We start from the raw sequence: 22,476 nt of genomic DNA, 5'->3' as shown, positions 1-22,476 counted from the left end.
CGTAGCTGAAATGGGTGAAAAGTGGCAAAAAGAAGTGGCAAAAATGGGCAAAAATAGAGGAAACAAGTGGTATTTAATGGCAAAAGGTAGCATACATTGGGAAAAGTGGCAAAAAATGGTGAAAAATGGCAAAAATGGGGTAAAAGTGGCAAAAAGAAGTGGCTAAAATGGGCAAAAACTAGAAAAAATGGTATTTAATGACTAAAGGTAGCTTAAATGGGTAACAACGGGGAGAAAAAATGGTAAAAAAGGGCAAACTGGGATAAAAGTGGCAAAAAATGGGTAAAAAAGTAGGAAAATGAGTGGTTTTTAATGGAAAAAGGTAGCTTAAATGGGCAAAATGGGATAAAAGTGGCAAAAATGGGCAAAAAGTAGGAAAAAGTGGTATTTAATGGCAAGGGGTAGCTTAAATGGGTGAAAAGTGGCAAAAATGGTGAAAAAGGGCAAAAAAAAGTTTCCCTTTTCAAGGTTTTCTGAAGGAATAATTTTTAAGATTAAGACATAAAAGAGCCACAAATAATCACAAAAGAGCCACATGTAGCTCCAGAGCCACATTTTGAGTATCATTGTTCTAAATCATTCCACATAAAGGGATCATGTGTTAAAACCATCTTCAGAAATTATTTCTCTACTTGGCATCAAGATGGTGCCTCTGATTTTGACACATGAAGCAGTTAGAGAGGGGCAAAAAATTCAGTTAGTTCAATGTCCACAACAAGAAGGCTAAAATAAATGTGTACACAAGGGATGTATTAAATCCTTGTCATTTTCAACCTAAATCGATAAAGCTTACCGCCATACCACCCTTTTTTTTTGCTGATATCTGGTATGCTGATATTTACAAAATAATATTCATCGATGCCAATATCAACACAGATATTTTAATGTAGTTCAGAACTAGAATTTCAGTACCTAACACACATACAGCCAGGATTTAAAGATGATATAGGCTGATTTTTATAGCAAAAATATCCATTGTAAATATCAGCAGAAATTTCCATCTGTCTATATCAATATAACACCAATGGTATCCTGCACCCCTTGAACAAACCGTAGCACAATAGCAGCAGCCAGTGCAACACTATCTAGCCCTAAAATTCCCAAACTCTTAGAGCATTTTACCCTCCATGCTGCAAATAAAAGTGGTGAACTCACTGCTGCAAAAGTCGGTGAGCACAGAGTAGGCGTTTTGTCTGCTGCACACTGAAGTTTCACTCACTTTGGGGCCAATGCTTACATTTACCCATTAGCAACAAGCAACAAGCAGACACATGAGCCAGGCTTGAGGAGTTGGGATGTTTATTTTTGCACCAACAGCTTAAATTTAACATTTATTTTAAAATGGTATTTGGCAAAGTGTATCCCATTCAGCTGCAGAACTCTTCTGAAACCCACAAAAACACCAACTAAACAAAATCAAATAAAAATAGAACTTTTTTATTACTCTCTAGAAACTAACAGCAACTGCAGGGAGTTGTTCAACTGAGATTTGTTCAGCTTGCATTGCTTCAGATTTTTAATTTAAAATCAGGAGTTAATTCATCATAGTGAGAAATGATTTTCATTTCAAGTTTAGATTTCACTTAGGATTTTTGCTTCCCATGATCATGAAAATAATTATTAAATAATTATTTCAAACAACTGCTGTACTGCATGCCATGTTGCAATTGTTAGGTTAATAGGTTTCATCATGTGTGGTACATGGGGCACACCCTCCTTTCCTGCACAGTGTGTGCTTTTGCCCCTCCCACCAAAACAGCTCTCACTTTAATTTAAGTGAGGAGCAGAGGGAGCAACAGCACATACGCTGGTTAGTTTAAAAAGTGAGAGAGCTTCAGAAGGTGGCAGAGGCAGCTGTTGGTTAACAAAAAGGGTAGAAAACTGCCTCACGTAACAGTATCAAAATATCAGGGTAGGATAATATCTCAGGAACAAGTCTACGGTATGGTTTTTATTGTGGTTAGGGATGTTCTGATACCATTTTTTTCCTTCCCGATACGATACCTATACCAAGGTGTTGGGTATCGGCTGATACTGTGTACTGATCCGATACCAGCATGAACTTTCTGGACAGACTGTGCAGACTAGCAAACTATTTTAGACCTATATTTGACTCAGAACATGGCTTCACAAATAGAATCATAATGTACAGCATCGTGACCCTAAAGTTGTTTTTCTGCTGATTGTTGAGTTTTACTCCTAAATATTAAAATACTAATACAGGGGGCTGCATCACAGGCTCGCTCTCTCTTTTATGCTCTACTCAGGCAGCATGACTTGTTTACAGAACAGCTTGCAACTGGCTGACAGACCCAAACAAATATGGCGGTTAGCATTAATAAATAATCGTAATTCAATTAAAGTGGATAAAAAGACGTTTAATATCAGGTTTACTGGAGTGGATTTGATCATTAAGGTCCCCAAAAGTCACACAAGTTCCAGGCTCGCTGAAAATGCTGCTGCAAAAGATTCAAAGGCATCAACAGCATCAATGGGACGACACAACGGCTAGCAGCGATGTATGGTTCAAAAGTGATTTAACTTTTGATAAACTGTGCCACTTTTTGTCATGTATGACAGCGCCGGTCTGGATTTTAACGATCACATTCAGGGGTTTATAGTGCTAACATTAAGCATGGCTAAACGAAGCAAAATATAAAGCTAAACCAAATGGCATTGGATCGGATCATAAACTTGTGTACTCTCTGATACCAATACCTGCATTTTAAGCAGGTATCAGAATCGGAAAAATCCTAATTGTGGTATAAAAAAAAAAAAGAAAAAGAAAAAAAAAAGAAAAGCTCAATACAACAAATGAAGACCTGGAAAAAAAGGTTTTGGGAGTCTGACCTTAAAAGTGCAAAAAAAAACAAACAAGCAGTATAAAAGGCAGTATATGTTAAAGATGGCTCACCTTTAAAACAAAATAATCAGGGTCAGGATTTCTGCCATTTTTAAGCAGCTCTGTTATCTTTTTGATTCACTCAATCCTTTGTTGAATAGTAAATAGTTGAGCCTTTTTACGGCTCTAACTTTAATAACTGACTACACACAGTAGTGAGGACACCTGAGTAAATGTAAGAGATAATCAAAAGTAAGGTGTTGGTTTGATAAGCCCATCATTTCAGGGTCACAGAACAAATTCCACCTTCACCATTCAAACAGCTATCTGATGAGATCACTGAATGCACTACTGACTGTTCATTAAACAAAGCAATACTAGTTTGCTCTTTTACTAAGACCTCCAGATAAGGTTTAACATTAGATAAATAGATAGCTGGTTACATAAGGTGGTGAAGGAATGCAGAGGGGAGTTAAGATACTTCAATATGTCAGCAATTTATCTCTCTGAAGAACGCTGAACTGGCACAGCAGTGTCTTATTCCAAACCAGGAAAGAAAATCTGCCATTACTAATCCACCTGTGCTCATATTTTCTCTCAACATTAATCCTACTACCAGACAGCCCTCCCTCCTTCACCCTGCAGGGTTATCAAAGTGGCTCTATCGCTTGATATCTACACAGAGGATCCAACCTTTGACCCACTCAGACAAAACAAGGTTATCTTACTTTAACAATCATCCTGTCAGACAATGCATCGATAGATTTTTAGACGATGTTTGTTGGGCAACCTGAACATCGATTTTGACAGACATGGGAATAAAACATCCAACGAGTGACAGGCAGTAGACTCATTACGCAGCATGTTTCAAAGTCCACAGTGCTAAAGTGTTTGCAGTTCCTGTGCTGTGCAAAGTACTAACCACTTCCTTGTGTATTCGCTCGCCAGGTGTGCTGCTCACAGCGCACACACCCCAGTCAGCCACGGGCAAAGTCTATTTTCTGACATGCACAGTACTATGACTAGCTTAGCTATGATCACCAATAGGGGTGTCACAGTACCAGAATATTGAGCTTTTACTTGATTCTGGTAGAAATAAAACTATACTGGGATACCTCTGCAACAAAAATAAGTCACTGGTATCCAGTATTGGGGGACTTCTTACTTGTAATTGAAAGGAAAAGGAGGCAAACTCCTAAACACTGTCTTACTTGTAAAAAAAAAAATGTTTTACAGGAGATAGTTTGCAAGCTCTCAGTAAAAGTGGGGGTTAACAAGTTCAGAGATTAACCTTTAAATTCTGAGTTAAAAGCATTACAAAGTGTTGAGGATATCCCTTACATTTTAGCCAACTACAACCTCTTACAAACACAGAAAAGTTAGATAAGAAAAAGTGAGGCCTAGCACTGCCAAGTATCACTTTATACTCAAACAGGAGCTCCAGAGAGAGCTCGAGTGTAGGTCAGTAATCTCTGATCAAACATTACCTCATCACTTCTGCCACAGAAACAGAAAGCATTGTTCCTGCGCCGAGGTCAGAAGTCTCAACAAGTCCGTTCTGCGTATTACCCCAGTCAAAGCAAAACCATTTCCTGGTATTGTGAAGTTCCATTGAAACGCTACAGGTGCGTGCTGTGTGGGGGAGGATGGAGGGAAGGATGGGGTGGTGGCAAAGTACACAAGCAGAGGAAAAGAGGCAGGGGAGGGAACATGGAGGAGAACATGGAGATCACCAACAAAGGTCCCCTGAGGAGACTGAGAAGACGAGGAAATGTAAGAAAGGGCACTGGCAGGAAATAGGAAACCTGCAGGGGACAAAACTGAAAATGTATCCTCAAGCTCGGTCAGTTCAACCTAAAAATGCTTTTATTTTTACCTGAGGGCAGAACAAAAACCAGACAGCACATTTAGAAAAAGGTTGCTTGAATTAACGGAATAAAAGGCCACTTGTGTCTATAAATAACACTTTTTGCACTGGTAGTGGGCACAAATTTAGTTTCAGATCGCTTCTTACCAGCGCCAATTGCAACTGATCAACAAATTTGCATTTTGCTTCCCTTTGTAGAATCCATAGGGTCTTTTTACACAGCTACATGGACTTAAAGCTCTTTTGTTGAAGTAAATTCACCTGAGAAAAAGGGATGTGTGATATTATCAACATAATATTGATACTGGCAGATATGAACTCATAAAGTTTATTATAATATTGGTGGATATGAACATTTCTGCTGACAAATCAGCGATAAAAATCCACCTACATGAGCTGTACAATATCCACCTACATGAGCTGTACAATATCCACCTCCATGGGCTGTACATATTGGCTTAAACCAGCTGTAAATTTCAGCCTATACAGGCTGTAATATCCCCTAATGTGGGCTGTAAATATTAGCCTACATGGGCTGCAAATCTTGAGCTGGATAGACTGTATAAAAACAATTAAAGGCCTATATCAGCTGAAAATATCTTTTCATATTGGCTGCAATTATCTGCATCTAGGTGAGTCAAAAATATCATCCTACGTGGATAATAAAAATCAACTTATATTGGCTGTAATTGTTGGCCTACGTTGGCTGTAAAAATCGGCCTTTATCTACTGAAGATATCCACCTACATTGTCTGTGTATTGGTCTCTATGGGGTTTGTCAATATCAGTCTAAATGGGCTGTGAATATCAGCCTACACTGGCTGTAAATATTGCATACGCTGAATGTAAATGTTGGCCTATATTAGCTCTAAATCCAGTTGAGCAGTTAATATCAGCCTACATTGACTGTGTTTATTTGCCCTACATACAGACTAATTTTAGGCAGCACCCAAATACGTCAGCTGAAGTTTTTTCTTTGTTCATCCCATTCCTTTAACTTAAAAGTGTTTTAATGACTGAAGTTTAAGGTCTAAACTCACTTACATAGGGATACTGGCGAAAATTAATTTACAAATATGCTCATACGACATAGCCTTACAGATCCAATATCATGCATCCATCCTCACTGAGAAAGTAGTAAAACAATGCAAAAGAATAGAGGTAGAGTTAGAATAATTTACTGGCATTAACAGCAGCTGTAAGGCTCTTCTTGATTTTGATTGGTCAGTCATGGAGAGGTGACACTGATAAATAACAGCTTATTCCAAGGATATCTCTATGCCAAACACAGACCCTGGGGAGAGGAACCAGTGTGCTCCCGATAAAGTGTTGCAATTTAGATTTGATCATTTAAAATAAGAGATTACCAAATATTGGGTGTCTGTCTGGAGCTTGTTTTATTTATCTGCAGTGGAATCCAATTAGATTAAATCATATGATATGAACTAGAATCATATCAAAATTTGAATTCTGGTATCACCATCCTGGTATATATATTCAAAGACCCTGTCTAAATTTTCACACACAAGCTTATCCCCACCTCCACTGGCTCAGAACAACACTGCACAATGAGAAATGGCATGATCAGCTCTGTCATGGTTAATGGAGAACTTGAACAGTCCCTGCACTGACTTCTCCTGCATGAATGAATCTCAGCTGACTTAGTAGGAAACCAGGACATGCATGACACTTCACTGCCCTACCATCGCTTAACAACATCCTTTACTTACGTAGAGTGTTACTAGAAACAGCGTGAGTAATGAAGCATGGAAAGGAAATTAGCACAGTCCAGCTGACGGCATCCTTGTCAACTCTTTCGATATGTTGACATTGTTGGAAGGACTGAGTCCTGACTTTTTGAAATGTCCCAATAAGTCTTCTTCCCCCTGAATACTGATTTCAACATCCAAACTCATCAGCTGGCATGGAGAAGAACATCCCTTGAATAACAGAATGATGATGAAAAATTTACTTGTGTTTATTCCAACATGATGGATCGCATGACTCGGCAGCCCAAAGAAATCCTGGCCTAAAAAGGCAAAGCAATGAGGAACACTCATCAACAAGTTTTAAGATCCCGATTTTAACAGGAAACAAGTAGTCCTCAAATGTGGTTCATGAAACATACTGAGCAATGACACTGCTATAGTTTGGAGTGTAACCTGCAAGAAACACACTTTCAACATTTGCCATCATAACATGAAACAGGTAGTTTTATATTGCTAGCTGCAGTCATGAGGTTTCTATTAGAAATGTAGACTTCAATTTGAGACATATAAAGGAAAATTGATGGCACAAATTTAACGGAATTGGAGGAATGCAAAATGCTGCAAGCTTCCTCTGAAATGATTTGGGTTTTAAGCTGCAAAAAAAGGCATGACACTGGTGTTAAAATGGGAAAGGTCTAGTTGTTCCATTAGTATTTTTCAATGCAAACTACAGTACTTTGATAAACATGATGGGATAAAATGTCCCAAAAATAGAGGCAAAACACCCACAATCAACCCACCAAAACAACAGCTTAAAGTGTGATGACACCAGAAAATATCTGAGAAGCCAGTGTGAATTTTCAGAATATTTGCACGACAAACAACTACGTGACTGTCATTTTTTAATTTTTCAGTCAACAGATTCTTTCAGAAAAGCTCTATAAATGCTCTGTTTTTAAGATTTCTTTACCTCCTGCATGAGTGTGGAGGCTAATTTGTCCAATGCAGACATCCAAACATGACAGATAAGAATTTAAAAGCACCACATTTCCTTTAACAGTGACAGAACTTCATACTAGGAGACAGCTTTGGATTGCAATCTGCTGGTCTGAGTCCCACTGCTCACCCCTAAAATCAAGGGGCCTGCAGTAATCCGTCTCAGCCAGCACGACTGTCCTTCAATGAAATCCAAACATCCACAGGCATGTTCACCCAGACTGGATCATTCTGAGGGGATGGAACATCGTCACACACCATTTTAGGATGTCTGTGAGCAGTTTGTCTAGCACTATAGTACATAACTCTCTCAGGGGGGCCTTAAGTGTGGACATTGCTGACACATGAATGATGGAATGTAACAAGTCCTGCAGGGGGTCCATAACAGCAACGAAGCAGGCAATAAGTAAGAAGAACAAGACTCCAGAGAGGCTGTTGCACAATGCGCTGGCTGGGTTTAATTCATGACTCAAATGCAGTAACAGGATATGACAGACCTCGTGTCACCCATTTTGGGCCGTTTTAATACGAGGTATGTAATCATATGGCTTAAGAAACACAGCCATTGCGTGGGTACATCATCTGAAAAACCATCAGCTGAGAGATGACTTCTTAAATAAGCTACTCATGATTAGTTCTGCAAGAACTATCATTCTACAATCACGTCAGGGCCTGAGAAAACTATCAATAAAACATGCCCACGTAGAAAAACAACCAACTCCAGTGTATGGTTCTGATTGTGCCAAACAAAGCAAATAGGTGCTGCTCACATGCTCTCTCTCAGACAATTAAACCCACGTTGCCCAGTTTGACTTCATGCATAATGTTTTTGAAACGCCAAACTCAAAACCAGCAGAGCATGCGAGCATACCAGAGTGTATTTGCTTCACAGAGTGCAAGCACAATGATGTGCCATCTGACAGAGCAAACATGAATCGTACTGATGGAGCATAAGTCTTACGTAGGTGCAAGGCAACATGGCATAGTGATTGCTGAAACCTATGTATGGGTAAAGTTGGCCTTTGTGGATGAATATACTTCTGAAACATGAGCATTTGCACATAGATAATTAAATCAATGATAGTTTTCTCCTGATAGTTTCTGCTCCGGGGCTTGGCTGTACTACGATTAAAAACTAATAGCATGTGAAAGTTTAAGAGCATTTTCACATTAGGCACGATGCTTTAGTACTCCCTCTTCCCCTTTGAAACTTTCACATTAGCTACATCATTGAGTGCACCAGCACACTTGCATATGTGCACAGTCCACTACAGCAGGTGGTGGTATGCACTAAAGTGGTTTACAAATCTACCCAGAAGAAGAAAGAGGAAGCATGGCAGCCACTCACATCACCAACTAGGCGACTGTAAAATAGAATGTCTCTATTGTTATTATAAGCTTAGCAAACAACAAAATCATGAATTAGATTATGATCCATGCAGGCAATAGTCCATTCCACTATAACTGAGGTTTCTGTTCTTTTTGAGACACAAGCAATGACTCTCTTCCTACTTCCAAATCTGCTGTGCAGCTCAGAGGAGGAAATGTGCTTCACAGATATGATGGTTTTTGAAGAGGCAGGAAAAAATGAAGCCTTTTATGGTATCTAAAAGCATAGACAAGGTCCCCTCCACGGAGTCCACCATCTTGGCATCTTGCATGTTTCTACAGAATCACAGAGCAAATAACACAAATCCATTTTTAAACTCCACTGACTGCCACAGTTACTACCAGAAGTGAGCATTGCAATTTAGAATCTGACTGTAAGATGTTGCTAACATTTCCTTATTTTACACACGTTTTGTCCACTTTATCATATTTTATTTACCATAGGGGACATAGGGGGCATCCAAAAGTTGACTTTTCTGGCACTTTTTTCGAACATTGGGGCACTAGAGGTGGTGTTCTCTCGACTTCTGCTAATTTGTTGAAAAAATGCTACCGCAGCGTAAATGCTACCCCAAGATCTCATTGAGATTTAATAAATAGATAACAAAAATATGCTCTCCCCAATATTACCCTGCAGTGGTGTGAACAGGGGTGGGAAGAGGGGGGGCAGTTGCAGTGACTTTTATGTTGGGCCCTTTTTGAACTATACTGAGCCACAACTATATCTCACAGAACCAGTTTGGATTATCTGGTGCTAATATGGTGTTAAAATGCACTAGAATAGAGGAAATGGCATCTACTTCACTGAAAATGTTCTGGGGGAAGACCCCCAGACCCCCTAGGGATTTATTCATTGATTTCTGTGTGTTGTTCACAGTCCAACGTTGAATCTACACAGTTCTTGTGGATGCTGATCCTAACTACAAACTAGCTTGAGTCGTCTGTCTAGTTAGTCTGTTTTAAGGCTATATAATGTGCCATTTGTATAACATATAAACATGTCTAAAGTGCCCTCTTCAGCGGCGAGAACGTGCTGTATGTGCCCTTTTTTTCTTTTCGCCCCTGCCCTTGAAAAAATCTGTGCACGCCACTGTTACTCTGCCAGTGAGGTGAGCAGTGGTTTAATTTGAATAGATTTAGCAGTGGGAGCGTTATCTGATGGGGCTGTTAGTCCATACAGATGCACTACTCCTGACATCTTGAATAGGATGTAATAAATACAGTTTCAGAGACACGGCTAAAAAAAATATGCTAACCTTACGCTCATTAAACACTTAACCCCGCGATAAATATTATAATTACGATTTCATAATACTGTTAATACTGCTTTTAGTCTCTATGCAACAAAGCAACACAGTAGATTTCCATAGGAAGCCGAAATCAATAGAACACTGACAATCGCCTCCCTGACTCCCTCTGAGTCCACCAGTGCAATGTTACAACAGTAAGCTCTGTCTATAAGCAGACATAGAGCACAAATGAGCAGTAAAGTAACTGGTGACTTTCTAGCCCTGTATCTAAAAAAAGTCAGTATATTGCCCAGCCCTAGCAATGAATGAGTGAGGAGCATATTTGTGTCATGTTATTTGGGTCAAGCCTTTCCCTACAACACAATATAACCCAAATTAACTGAAGTCACATGTTTGTATTAAAAAAGTGCGTATTAAAGATTAATACTTGTTCCAATGCCTAATAAACTCGAAATATTGGTGATTTTTCATTTAACCAGATGGAACAGAACTAAGAGGCGGTGATTAATGAGCCAAATTAAAGTTAAACATATTACGTTAGTTCAGTATACTTGCAAGGGTTGCAGTTTGCTAATAAAATGAGATAAAGTCAGAAAAGCAGGCACTTCCATGTGACATGTTTCTGCGAGCTTGTCGGCGGAAAAGCGCAGCGCCGTTTTTTTTCTGTCTGCCGGTGAGCGGTGACGTCATGCCGCGAGCCAGACATATTACTGGCCACACACGGCGTCCGTTTCTGACCGTTTACCTACTGAAAAGTTATCCCAGACACTAATAAATGAAAAGTTTACACTTTTCACGACGAATTAAGACCCATTTCAGTCTTAGTTAACTTTTCAGGTCTCCACACTCGGGTTCAAACTCCTAACCGGCCTTTTTTTTTTCTGCAACTCATTCAACCGAATCACTTCCTGCCTCTGCCGTTGTGGCTTTTAGCTTTTCAACCCGCTGCCACTCAGCATTAACTGAAGTTGACTAGCTTTAATTGACAGAAGGCTCATGCGAAAGCGTGTCTAAGTTCGATGCATGTGTTCTAGGTGGACTTTAGGGATGTTAAAGTTAAGAAAACCTCATCTTAAATCACTGAATGAGGTCCCACTCCACCCAGCACCGCGGTTGCTGAAGTTGCGGTAGTGAACTAGCCGCCGTGCTTCCTGGTTCGCTGCACTTGCTGGAGTGGAGTGACGGCAGATTGAATGAGTTCAGAGCGAATGGAAAAGCATGGCAGACAAAAATTAGTGTTATTACCTGCTTTTTGGTTGCAGGACGCCTTTCCTTTCCTGTTGGTGGGTGGCTAACAACAACCAGGTGGTTCAGTCAGCGTCGCCTTGGGTTCAACTTCTTTTCTTGTCGACAGCAGCTTCGCAGAGAGTTCAGGCTAAACTACAGTTGCTCGCTTCCTCCCTCTCTTTCTCTCTACTTTCTTTCTAGCTTTTTTTTCTCCTCTTCTTCCTTATGCCCTCCCTCCTCCGCTGCCTGCTCACTGGTTCGCGTAATTTCACCCAGTGCGTAGACAGCAGCAGCCCGGGGTGCGGTCCAGGAAGAGGCCTGTCCCAGAGAGAATAACCCGCCTCTTTAGCCAATAGGAGCAGCGCCTTGGCGAATTGGACCAATCGAATCACTCAGAAGGCGGGTGCAAGAGGAGGGGATGACAGCGAGGGCTGGAGTGGAGAAAAAAATGAACTTGAAAGAGTTCGAGGAGGGATGGAGAGGAGGGGGGAGAGCGGTGCAGATAAAGCTGTGTTTAATGAGAAAGGTATGTGCATACTAAGGATTTTTATGACCATATAAGTACCAGTCACTCTCGGGATGGACTGCATCATCCAGGTTCACTTTCACGTGTCAACAAAGTCTAGCCTGACCTCTGCCTGCTCAAAAACAAGTGGCAATGATGAATCCAAGAATTTCTTACAGTTTCTGCTGTACAACCAAGGCTGCCCATAAGGGGAGGATGAAGGGGAGAGCTTTCTGGGGCCCAGCCAAATGGGGGCCCGTGGAGGTCAGCAAAATCAAGCAAAATCAGCAAAATCCATCGCCATTTTTACTTCATGCTTTAATTTTGAAAGTCCCCCCGCGCGCTTGGTTATGACAGTTTCTGCCCAGCCACGAGTCACAATGCTGAATAAATACTGTGCATTTAAAACTGAAAACTGCAGCACTTTAAAGTGAAACACAAGCATTTGTTCACTTTGTTACCCACGCCGATCAAATCAGCAGGGGGTATGTAAAGGGTTCCGTAAACTTTCAGGGAATATTGGGATAGTGACAGGGAAGAATCAATTACATTTTGGCGATGATCCACACACCCCTTCGGTTTTTCTCAGACTTTGAAATTTTGAACACCATAGTAATCAATGGGAGCGTCAGTTCCTCGGTGGCGCTGCTTAGGCATGGGTCTGCCGCCTCAGATGGCCATTCTAGTAAAGGATTTTTTTTTCATGTAAATGCCTTAAACATTTAAAACTAAAATTCTCAAAACTTATCAATATTGTGTTTATTTCCTTTATGTGAAAAGTAACAGATTGTGGTAAATAGGTTCACAATATCGTCTGATATCGATCACAGGCCTCTAAATCCAATCTAATAGAAATCAAATCATGGCAGACTTTGTGATATCTGCAAATATTGAATCGTTGTCTGGAGAATTGATATCTTATTGTATCGTGATGAAACTGGTGATTTACACCCCTACTAAGCAGCACATCCATTATGAGACTAAACAAATAAAGGCACATACCACTTTAAGAGGAAGTGGAGTGGTTTACTTTTTTAAACACGCAATAACAAATAAGTTTATTTTGTTGCTTTGATAAGTAATGGTGGTTATTTAGTTCTGCAATAAAATGTGGCATGCATTGCTTAAATAAAGGATTTTTTCCCTAACCTCCATGGCACCAGAAACCCCCCCCCCCCCCCCCCCCATTTCCCCCTCATAGGCGGCCCTGCTGAATGCTAAAACTGCAGATGTGTACAATATCAGACCCATGAAATCACACTATTCTTAACTGCAGATCATATCTGTGCTGTGATTTTATCCCATCAAATGTTTTGACACCACAGATAGAGTTTGTTTTCCTCCTAGCTGTGAAATAACACTGTCATTATTAGTTGAAACCATTCTCTTGCTACTGTTTCTTTTGGAATAAACAGGAAATATTTGTAGGTGCAGCAGTTTATTTAAGCACAATCCAAAAGGTGGTCAAAGGTTAGCATAATAGGCCCAATAGAGCTGATAAGGATATTATTATATCTGGCCCAGTGAGAACTCTCTGCAGGGTAGATATCAGACTTTATGGCCTTGAGCCTCTCTTACTGTTGGACAATTTTAAACATTCAGCTATCATATCAATGTCAAAGGAAATAAATGGACTCTACAAGTCCCTTTAGACCGCGGGGATTAAAATAAGTCACAGCAAGGACTTCATATAAACATTTCAATTGGGCTACAAGCAAAAATAAACACTTTAGAAGGAATTTAAGCAAACTATTAAGAGGCCAGAGAGTCTTTTCACTATGTAAACATGGGGATAGATGGGTGTAAAGCATTTTTGTAAATAGAAAACACTTTTTTAAGTTCATAAACTTGCAGCTAGGTGAAATTCCATTGCCAAAATGTTCAATACTTTTCTATACAGTGTGCTTTAAAATAACACAATCTCTCATTTCAGTGGTTGGTTGAACTTAAAAGTCCTAACACTTATTTATAGCTTCATTTATTTGGTTAGATGGGTGTGTTGGGGGGGAATGAATCCATAAAATGCAGGCAACCTCCTGCACACTCTTTACATTGCATAAATACACTGGCAGCATTTCAGTGTAGGAGCATTGTCAATATATTTATGCAATAGCAGGGTGCAGGAGTTTGCATGCAAGACTTGCAAGTTTAAAACAAGAACGTGCATGATACTTCTCAGGGTGTCTGTTTTAATTGTTTTAATGTCCAAACAGGTATTGATTTGGCTCGGTTTTAAGTTTTAAAACTGTTTAAAGTTATCCAACGAGGCGTAAAGTGTAGCACAGTTGTGTTTATTTCTCTGCCAGGCTCCCATCACTGAAACAGGTAGGCCGAGGTTCGTGATCAGACATGTTAATGCTATGTGGGAACCGCTGCAGGTGATAACCTAATTAATGTCAGCCAGGAAAACATTTGCTGAGTCATTAAATCAATCCTGGCACTTGTTTTTCCTGGCTCTGTATAAAAGGACTCACCTGTTCTCTTCCAGAGGAACCGCTATAGAGAGCAGAGAAAGGCTAATTGAAATAAAGCAACAGGTTACTGGAAAGAGGCTGAATTTTTGGATTTAAAAATGAGGAGTTAAAGAGAAATCTTTCATGCTGCTGCAAGAAAAGTACACAAAAGAAATGAGAGAAGTGATGGATGTTGAGATGAGAGCGGCGTCACTGCCAAAGTCTACACAGAGGAGTGGAAAAGGTACAATCTGAACCTGTTTACTTCAAATGCTCTCCTGGGATTCAGATTGGGTTGTCTGAGCTCATTTTGCAGAGTGTAAATCAGGGCACAGAGCCAAACACAAGTCAGGACCAGCAGGGAGATGTTTGCAGTAGGATTTTTAACATTTTTCTGATTCAGTGCAGAAATAGATGGAACTATCAGGGGTATTCACTAAGCTAAAGCTGGTTAAAGCATCTCTGTCCCATGAGATACTCTAACTTTTACCCCTTCCCCTCAATTTTGAGAGCCTCCTTTTCCCTTGAAACATACAAGGGATAGTGGCTTTCAAATAAAGAGAAATGACAACAGTCCTGCATAAAAAGCTTGATACACCCCCTAGACTTAAAGGGGGCGAGGGGTGCATGGGATTGAGCCTCAGTTGTTGCCATTGGGGACATGAAAAAATAGTGGGAATATTCCAACATGATGCTGTATAACCCAATTTCCCCAAAAGCTGGGACACTGTGTAAAATGTACGCAAAAACAATGATTGCCAAATCTCATAAACCCATATTTTCTTCACAATAGAACAAAAACAACATATCAGATGTTGAAGCTGAGACATTTTACTATTTAATTACAGAAATGATCTTATATTGAATTTGATGGCAGCAACACATTTCAAAAAAGTAGGGACAGGGCCATGTTTCCCATTATGTAGCATCCCCTCTTTTTTTGATAACAGTCTATAAATGTCTGGAGACTAGTTTCAGGAGTTCTGGGAGAGGAATGTTGTCCCATTGTTGTCTGATGTTGCCCTGGGTCTTCTTTGCTGGATTTTTCTTTCTACTGGGCCTCTATTGGTGAAAGGTCTGGACTGAAGGCAGTTGTCTAGTCGGGAGCATATGTTGCTCTAAAACCTCTGTCTACTTTTCAGCATTGATAGTTCCTTTCCAGATGTTAGAGCTGCCCACGCCATAGACACTAATGCAACCCCATACCATCAGAGATGCAGACATTAGAACTGAAAACAAACTGGATGGTCACTCTCTTCTTAAGTTTACAGGACACAACATCTATGGTTTCCAATGAGAATTTCAAATTTTGATTCATGTGACCACAGAACAGTTTTCCATTTTTTTTTCCTTTTGACTTTTTTTTAGATAGGTCAGCCAGAGAGAGAGGAGACATAGGGAGAAAGAGGGCACCTAACATACACTGAGACCTGGGAAACAATCCTGCGACCAGTGCTATTACCATCCTCATCATTAGATACTTAATGCAATAAGGCCAATTTGCATGGAAAGGGGTGTTTTTCCTTAATTAACTGCATAATGGCTCAGCATCTCTGCGCACCAGTGCATATGTGTAGTGATAGGCCAACAACATGATAAAGGGACCATTAACGCTGTGCCTTTTGATTTTTTTTTACAAAATCTTAGTGCATGCACTTTGGTAGAATTTTAACAAAGAATCGCTCAGATTTTGATCCCTATGACTACACAACAGTTTTCCATTTTGCTTCAGTCCACATTAAACAAGCTTTGGCCTGAGATGGCTGCGTTTCTGGCTTGCGTCCACATATTGCTTCTTCTTTGCATGGTACAGCTTTAACTTATATTTGTGGATGGCACAGACAAGTGGAAGTGTTCCTGAGCACATGCAGTGATTTCCAGTATAGCATCATGCCTGAGGGTCCAAAGATCAAATATTGACCTTCAGCCTTGTCCCTCTCTCACAGAGTTCTCCTGATTCTCTGAATCTGTTGATGATATTATGGACTGTAGATAATGGGATATTCATAGGGTTTGCAATTTTACATTGAGGAACATTCCTCTGAAATTGTTCCACAGTTTTAGATGCACTTTTTCAAAACTTCTGCCCATCTTTACCTCTGAGAGACTCTGCCTCTCTAAAACCCTCCTTTTATACCCATAATGTTACTGACGAGCCATCTTGCCCATTTCTGTGTTTCTTACTGGCGAATCCATCTTGCAGAGCTCCCACCTGAAGCATTTGGGACCGGTTAGAAAGTGACAGGACCAATCAGCAACGAGGGGCAGTAGTTTCGGGCATAGCAGAATCTTGACGTAAACAAGCAGCGAGAAGAGACTGGTGCAATTAGGCTGGAGGAGATCAGCGTGGATGCTGCTAAAGCGCCAGTTTTTTGAGAGGGACCCAACTGCAGTCAAGATGGCTGACATGGGCATCGCTATACATCCAACCCATGCCGGATTTGCGTTATGCAGTTCTCTATTGAGTTTACTCCTCGGTAGCATCTACGTTACATGTTTTGTTGCTCTGATTGGCCCGTAAAGATGTGACAGACAGAACGTTCATCCAATCACCCTCCGATTTTTTTTTTAAAGGCTCTGCCCTTTCCCAAACACCGTCTATGGAAGGTTTTCCACGTCCAGCGTGTCAGGTTAGTTACTGAACTGTTGACGGTAGTTGTCCTCCAGCTGTTTTTCATCAGTACCACTTACTTTTCCAGCCTTTTGTTGCCCTGTCCCTAGTTTTTACCTCCGCCAAGGAGGTTATGTGATCGGGTGGGTTTGTTTTTTCGTTTGTTTGTTAACAACACAACTCAAAAAGTTGTGGATGGATTTTGATGAAATTTTCAGGAAATGTCAGAAATGACATAAGGAAGAATTGATTAGATTTTGGGACTGATACGGATCACCGTCTGGATCCAGGAATTTTTTAAAGGATTCTGTACTATTAGGAGATATGGCTAATGGCGGATGTCTGCGCTGTTACCACTTTACACCAGGAGATGGCAGACATGAGTAACTTCAATCCCAGCAGCATTTTTGGGTGTGTTTCTATTCAAAGTTTCGGAGTTTATAGAGTTTGAAAGACACATGTCCAGTCAAGGAGACGAGTCGGAGCGTAACAGAGAGAAAGGCAGCGAACTGTAGTGAGAATACTCACAATGCTGGGAGGAATAGAGGAATATTCACCCTCTGCCATGACTTGCAGTCATCCAGTGAGACCATGGGTGAGACTGTCAGTACGTCTGTTGGCATCACCATGACAGTCCACCCATAGCAAAGCCAATGCTTTGCCTCACTGCGTATTCAACCACCCCAGGAGGGAGTAATCGGTGAATGCCGTAGTGGGGGGCACATGAGGACGGATCCAGGAATTTTTTGAAGAATTCTTCACTATTGGGAGATAGGGCTAATGGCGGAGGTCTGTGCTTTCTGACACAGCGTCCCAACTTTTTTGGAAATTTAGTTGTAAATGCAGATCAAATATAACATGTTTTTGTTTATATGATAGTGAGAGCCCGATGATATCAGCCAGAGAAATGAAGCTGATGATGCTGTTCTGCAGCGGAGTGACATCAGCCGTCAGGCAGGCCTATCAGAGGGATAATCAAACAGTCAGTTACAGCTACAAACCACATGATCTGTTGTGCTGGTTTAGACCTATCGGTCACACTCAAACACGACCTCAGGTATGACTGGCATCCGCAGACAAACACTGGAAAAACACATCTTTGGTGTGATTTATGTCCACGGTGTGTGGTTATGACAGGAATGTGCCTGTGTTTCCCTTTAGCAGCTGGGCATCACATGTATGTGGAGCAAAACACATTGAACGTTCAGCGTGCCTGCCCGGAAAATTCAATAAACCTCACACTCTCTCTTTCACTGGGATGGATGGGAAATATCCGAAGTTTCAGCTGAGAGGTCGAAGGTCAACTTGTCACCCGTTACTTGAGCAGGAACAGATGCCAAAGGATGAGAGAGGCTTAGCGGAGAGGAATGAGTGGGAGGAAAGGACAGAGGGACCTACTTAGAATAAAATGCAAACTTTAACATAACACTTGTTAACATACAGCTAAAGTCATTTGACTAGAGAGCAGGTAAACATCCCAGCTACTGCATAAGACACAAAACAAACAGAGCTAAGCGCCGAGAAAAATGCCAGGTTAAAGCGCAGGCATGAATTACCAAATATGGACACTTCTGACCTCACTATCTCCCTCCCTCTCGCCGCCTCCTGCTCCCCCTCTCCCTGTGACCTAGTCTCTCTCTCTCTCCTTTTCCTTTTCCTTCTGCTGGTTGTTACAGCAGCAGGGTGTGTCTGTAATTCAGGGTGTGTAAAGCCATTATATCATCCAGGCAGAAAGAAAGGGAACCATTCAGTGACAGCACATTAAAAGGGCGGCACGTTAACTCACTGACCACTCTTGCTGTGTAATTATTTGTGTGAATTCATGTGTGCCGACATTCATGGATGAGTGTTTCTGAGAGAATGCTCATTCAAACATATGTAGAGGTTGATCTGTGTCATAAATGCGTTGTTTAATCTCTGTCCTGACCCAGATCTTCCTACCTGACACAGATTTCAGAGAGGAAAGTCTCTTGTTCCAGAAACCACCCTTGTTTTTGCTCAACATCGTTCCCCGCTCATGCAAAACATCCTGCCAGAACTTTAACACAGCCTGTTGACATGATACAGTCAGTGTGCTCACACGCAGAGAGAATAAGTGGATTCACTTTGTTGTTTCAGCTAAGGCAGGAGTAAAGAGCTAGAGCACTGTAGAACTAAAAGACAGAATGCAATGATGAAATGTCATAAACCCATATTTGAGTCACAATTTTCTCTGAAGACACCGACACCATCCATCCATCCATCCATCCATCCATCCATTGTCCCTTTCCCCAGCAACGTGTTGGGTGTTCATACATAATCCCTCTAGTGAGTTCCGGGTCTGCCTAGAACTCACTCACTCGATCTCTGTCCCTGCTTTCCTCTCCTTCACCATCCTCATCTTGCTCTCTGTCCCTGCTTTCTTTTGCCTCTATCATCTTTATGTTGCTCTCTGTCCCTGCTTTCTTCTCTTCCATCATCCTCATCTTGCTCTCTGTCCCTGCTTTCTTCTCTTCCATCATCCCCATCTAGATCCCTGTCTGTGCCTGCTTTTGCCTCTATCATCGTTATCTTGTTCAATGTCCCTGTTTTCTTCTCTTCCATCATCCTCATCTTACTCTCCGTCTCTGCTTTCTTCTCTTTCATCATCCTCATCTTGCCCTCCATCCCTGCTTTCTTCTCTTCCATCATCCTCATCTTGCCCTCCATCCCTGCTTTCTTCTCTTCCATCATCCCCATCTCGATCTCTGTCCCTGCTTTCTTTTGCCTCTCTCATCTTTATGTTGCTCTCTGTCCCTGCTTTCTTCTCCTCTAGCATCCTCATCTTTATCTATTTCCCTGCTTTCTTCTCCTCCAGCATCCTCATCTTTATCTATTTCCCTGCTTTCTTCTCCTCCATCATCCTCATCTTGCTCTCTGTCCCTGCTTTCTTCTCCTCCAGCATCCCCATCTCGATCTCTGTCCCTTCTTTCTTCTCCTCCATCATCCCCATCTTGCTCTCTGTCCCTGCTTTCTTTTGCCTCTATCATCTTTATGTTGCTCTCTGTCCCTGCTTTCTTCTCCCCCATCATCCTCATCTTGCTCTCTGTCCCTGCTTTCTTCTCTTCCATCATCCTCATCTAGATCTCTGTCTGTGCCTGCTTTTGCCTCTATCATCGTTATCTTGTTCAATGTCCCTGTTTTCTTCTCTTCCATCATCCTCATCTTACTCTCCGTCTCTGCTTTCTTCTCTTTCATCATCCTCATCTTACTCTCCATCCCTGCTTTCTTCTCTTCCATCATCCTCATCTTGCTCTCTGTCCCTGCTTGCTTCTCTTCCATCATCCCGATCTAGATCTCTGTCTGTGCCTGCTTTTGCCTCTATCATCGTTATCTTGTTCAATGTCCCTGCTTTCTTCTCTTTCATCATCCTCATCTTGCCCTCCATCCCTGCTTTCTTCTCTTCCATCATCCCCATCTCGATCTCTGTCCCTGCTTTCTTTTGCCTCTCTCATCTTTATGTTGCTCTCTGTCCCTGCTTTCTTCTCCTCTAGCATCCTCATCTTTATCTATTTCCCTGCTTTCTTCTCCTCCAGCATCCTCATCTTTATCTATTTCCCTGCTTTCTTCTCCTCCATCATCCTCATCTTGCTCTCTGTCCCTGCTTTCTTTTCCTCCAGCATCCTCATCTTTATCTATTTCCCTGCTTTCTTCTCCTCCAGCATCCCCATCTCGATCTCTGTCCCTGCTTTCTTCTCCTCCATCATCCCCATCTTGCTCTCTGTCCCTGCTTTCTTTTGCCTCTATCATCTTTATGTTGCTCTCTGTCCCTGCTTTCTTCTCTTCCATCATCCTCATCTTGCTCTCTGTCCCTGCTTTCTTTACTCACATGCCCTTGCCCTTCTTTGAAAAGAACTTTATGAGGAGTTGTTTACTCATTTTGCCTCTTTTCTCTTTCTTTTTCTTTTGGGAACCTGATTTAAAGTGCTTAGTTGGTATCACTCCTCCAATTCAAAGTCACCTTTCTCTTCTCCAACAAAACAAAAACAAATAAAAACACTTTTATGGGTAATCAGTACCCCTTTTCCCCCCTGTGGAACACTTATGCTTCTGGGACTGGATGGGTTGCTCTGGGGGTCCTGATGTAATCTGATCAGTGATTTAGGGTGTGCGACCTCTGGCAGAGACCATGGAGCATGCTGCATTATCTCTGTTAGTCTGACTTTGAGGAATCTGATTTTGTATGATTTCAGTCCAACCAGCATGCTTAATTAAATTTTTTCAGACAGTTAAAGAGGGATGAGAGCAGTACTGAGACTTTTTCTAAGTGTGTGTAAACACACCGAGTGCCTCTCATTCCAGAAACCACCCTTGCTTTTTGCTCTGCATGATGTAATGTCATGTAAAACCTGCTGCCATGACTTCGTGAGCTGCCGGCTGACTTGCCTTGTGTTTGTTTGAGCCAAAAAGAGCAGCAGCAGCAGCTCCTAACATAAATGAGATGACTGCAGAGAGGTTATTTATTCTCCCTTCAGTCTTGTCCTGTTTTCGACCCTGTCTGTCCTCCTCCTTTCCTCAGTAATTAGTACACAGGAAGGAGTGATAAGACGCATGTTGACTCACAAAACTCAGGAATGTAAAGGGAAAACAAGCATTTTAGATGTCTCTTTGCATATTCATCACCTTAAATGAACCAACAGTGCTGTTTAATGCATGCTGAATGTGAAATAGAATTATTAGGCATGTGCATGTTGCATGAGAAAAAGAAGGAAGTGATGTAAACAGTAACAGTGGATGCTTTGTCTTCTCCGAGCCTGGCTTGGCTGGTATTTGTCTGGAACAGAGAGGAGATCTAACAAGGTGGAGGGTAGCATGTGTTTCAAATATAAATACAGACATGTATTTACTACAAACACTGAGAACTCTCAGCTTGTGCCAGATCTTTGTGCCGTCTCCCACACACGCTATCCTTCAGCGAAGGCTCCTTTCAAACAGCAAACATGAGCAGTTTAGGACTCTGGGAAAGGCGGGCAAACTGGGGCAGAGTCACCAGAAGTAGTGAGTGCAGCTTGAGGTCCGTTTGTTCAGCAGCAGCAGCAGCCGCCGCTGGCTTCCTCTGTCTTTTTTTGCCTTATATGGTCACAAGAATGGTTGAGTAAGAGAGAGAGACAGCGGGAGAGAGCAGGGAGGTGTGGTCTATTGTTTTTGGCGGAAGAGTTGCAGGGTTTACGTGCTGCTCTTGAACCTTTGGAGCTTTTCGTCATCTATTCAGTCACCTCTGCTGTGACTGAAGGCAGACAATGAGGATGAGCAGACAACAAGGGGAGGGCTGTGAGGGTGTGTGGGTGGCTGAGAGAGGGCAGATAGGTTAGTCAGTGTGAATCCTGAGGCTGACAGACATAAAGGAGAGCAGAAAGAGCTGTCACTTTAGTTCCATTCAGTATACAAGGAGAATAAAAACAAACAAAAATAGAAGTTTCCCTTATTTATGAGCAGCTGCAGAACTTGTTAGGTGTGTTTCTGTGCATCTTTGCAGCTGCATTAAATCCATTAAAACATCTTTATTAGGGCTGTGAGTATGAACACATAAATCAGGATAGATTACAGCCCATCATTAGTGCACTGATTCTCCTAAGAGGGATTAATTGTAGCGTCTCCCTGCAGCCACA

The 22,476-nt window shown here is 41.5% G+C and overlaps 1 protein-coding gene across 2 annotated transcripts in view; it reads right to left on the bottom strand.

Annotated features, from left to right (window-relative positions):
- The window catches only part of LOC121529410 (myosin-9-like), a 55,931-nt gene extending 44,378 nt beyond the window's left edge, over positions 1-11,553 (bottom strand). For both annotated transcript variants that reach the window (XM_041817229.1, XM_041817230.1), the window contains exon 1: positions 11,299-11,553. The gene's annotated coding sequence lies outside the window, so the exon portion shown is untranslated. The remainder of the gene's footprint in view (positions 1-11,298) is intronic.
- Positions 11,554-22,476: the final 10,923 nt, after the last annotated feature.

The sequence above is a fragment of the Cheilinus undulatus genome, linkage group 21 (genome assembly GCF_018320785.1).
Source record: "Cheilinus undulatus linkage group 21, ASM1832078v1, whole genome shotgun sequence".
Taxonomy (NCBI): Eukaryota; Metazoa; Chordata; class Actinopteri; order Labriformes; family Labridae; genus Cheilinus; species Cheilinus undulatus.
The sequence above is the reverse complement of the archived record's forward strand: the minus strand, read 5'-3'. Positions and strand labels throughout refer to the sequence as shown.